This window comes from Clupea harengus, chromosome 20 (genome assembly GCF_900700415.2).
Source record: "Clupea harengus chromosome 20, Ch_v2.0.2, whole genome shotgun sequence".
NCBI classification, from domain to species: Eukaryota; Metazoa; Chordata; class Actinopteri; order Clupeiformes; family Clupeidae; genus Clupea; species Clupea harengus.
In genome coordinates, this window is record NC_045171.1 from 11089458 (window position 1) to 11091957 (window position 2500).

At 44.4% G+C, this 2500-nt stretch overlaps 1 protein-coding gene across 1 annotated transcript in view; it reads left to right on the forward strand.

Moving 5' to 3' along the window:
* The window catches only part of LOC105903231 (dedicator of cytokinesis protein 2), a 96563-nt gene that overhangs the window by 57716 nt on the left and 36347 nt on the right, over positions 1–2500 (forward strand). The window lies entirely within an intron of this gene.

Here is a 2500-nt window from a genome sequence, read left to right on the forward strand (position 1 = left end):
AAGTGTTTTTGAGGGTATGTGTGTGTGTGTGTGTGTGTGTGTGTGTGTGTGTGTGTGTGTGTGTGTGCATGCATGCATGTATAAATATACATGTGTCTGCACAAGTGAGTGTGTGTGTTTGTGTGTGTGTTTTATGTTTGTTAAATCTCTGTTATAAGGCTCTGTGGGCTTTTAGCCAGCAATCGATGCACAGGGAGCTGCAGATGGAGCATCCTGTCACCATGCTGTACCCGATTAAAGCTTGAGTGTGATCAAACATACACACACACGCACACACACACACGCACACACACACACATATGCGCACACTTTCATGAGTCTTGTACACAGAATAGGAATGCATCAAAGCAATTAAAGTTTCTCCACTAAAACACACACACACACACACACACGCACACACACAAGGAAACTTGCTGCTGACTCAAAGGAGGGCTGCACAGGGGCAATTAGATCTACCCTAAACACTTATAAATTGCATACACACACACACACACACACACACACACACACACACACACACACTCAGACACACACACACACACTCAGACAAATATTTATGCAAGGACAAGCATACACACCATCTCTCTAATGCACACACTATATGCTTGAGTGCATATATGGGCCCACACACACACACTCACTCATGCACACACACGCACACACACACACAGACCCACACCCACACACACACACACACACACACACACACACACACACACACACACACACACAAACTGCATAGCATTGCAGCGCACTGGACAGTGATTTACATCTGCGTGCCTTTAAGACACTCAGAGGTAAGACCTTGCCAATATAAATACAGAGCAGAGGGAGACACGGGATGGAGATACTGGATCAGATTCAAATCTCTCTCCCTCTCTCACACACACACACACACACAAACACACACACACACACACACACACACACACACATGCTCACACACACACACACACACACACACACATGCTCACACACACACACACACACACACACACACACACACACATGCTCACACACACACACACACACACACACACACACATGCTCACACACACACACACACACACACACACACACACACACACATGCTCACACCAGCCAAACACAGCAGTGTATTCCATAATTAAGATCAAAGGAAATAAAAGAGGGGCATCAGCATACCAAACATTCAAACACTTGCGCAAACAATGGGTGAACGAGAGAGGAAGCGAGGGAGGGAGGGAGGGAGGGAGAGAGACGGAGAGAAAGAGTGGTGACCTTGCGTTGCATTGATTACAATGGGGGTGGGTGTTGCGAGCTGAATCTTGCGGGGCGTCTGAAGGTGATCTCGCCCATTGAAGCTGGGGCTCAGCAGAGCATGGCGCCCCTGCTCCACTGCACAATAATAAACCACTCCCATACCTCTCAGCCGAAAGGACTTCAATTCCCTGCACTTACGCCAGGCCACTCACAGTAACAACCCCCAAAGCCAATGCTCATTAATGAGGATTTATATTGGATCAATGAATCATGGGAAATGTAGTATACCATTGGCACCATTCATTCTATTACATTTTCAATCTGGATGGTTCACTCCAAATGGAAAATGTACTCTATTATGAAGCCACTTAGAAAGCAATTAAAGTGGATTGATGGATCATGGGAAATGTAGTGTATTTGAAGTGGTGCAATTTATGATGCACCAGTGGTCAAGAGATGTTTATCTGTGTGGTGTGTGTGTGAGAGAGACAGGGCCTGGGAAAGGGGGCACAAAGTGGGACAAAGTGTGGGTACTGAAACAACCTCAGGGCTAATGAAAGTTGGTATTTATACTCACACTGATTAACATACACACACACACACACACACACACACATTCATGCTGTTTGACGTACATTCAGGGGCGGAGATCCCATTTCATTGTAGGGGGGGACAATACATGGTAAAATTTCGGAGAGTAATTCCGGGGGGGGGACATGAAAAAATTGCTTTCACGAGAGCTAGTATAACTTAGCTGCTAAATACCGAATTCTCAATAACATTTACAAACAGAAATTCGAAGTCATTTTTAAATCCTCTAAATGGCATTAAATGTACTAACACAAAATATCTACTCACAGACAAATAATGTCCAAAGTTCAAGAGAACTTGATGCTCAAAATAAGTTCTAAAACAGTTCAATTTGACCTATCAATAAGCCCCGCCACCAATATTTACTGTTCCTAACTCGGACAAGTTATCCGAGCTGACTAGAGTCAATGGCAGCTATCAGTGTCAAAACGATATCCCAAGAGCCTCGAGACAACTTTTGGAGACAAAAGAACCTGATTCCGTCTAGAAGCCATCAAAAGGGCCTTCATACTGCAATGGAGGGATATGCATAACATTTAAAACATAGATATATGGTGGATAACACGCTTACATTTGAGGCGAGAATTTACAGATTACACAATACAAGAGGGAGAATCCGCATCTCACGGTCATCACGATTGCAGCTACATATATCCAATACCAGCGT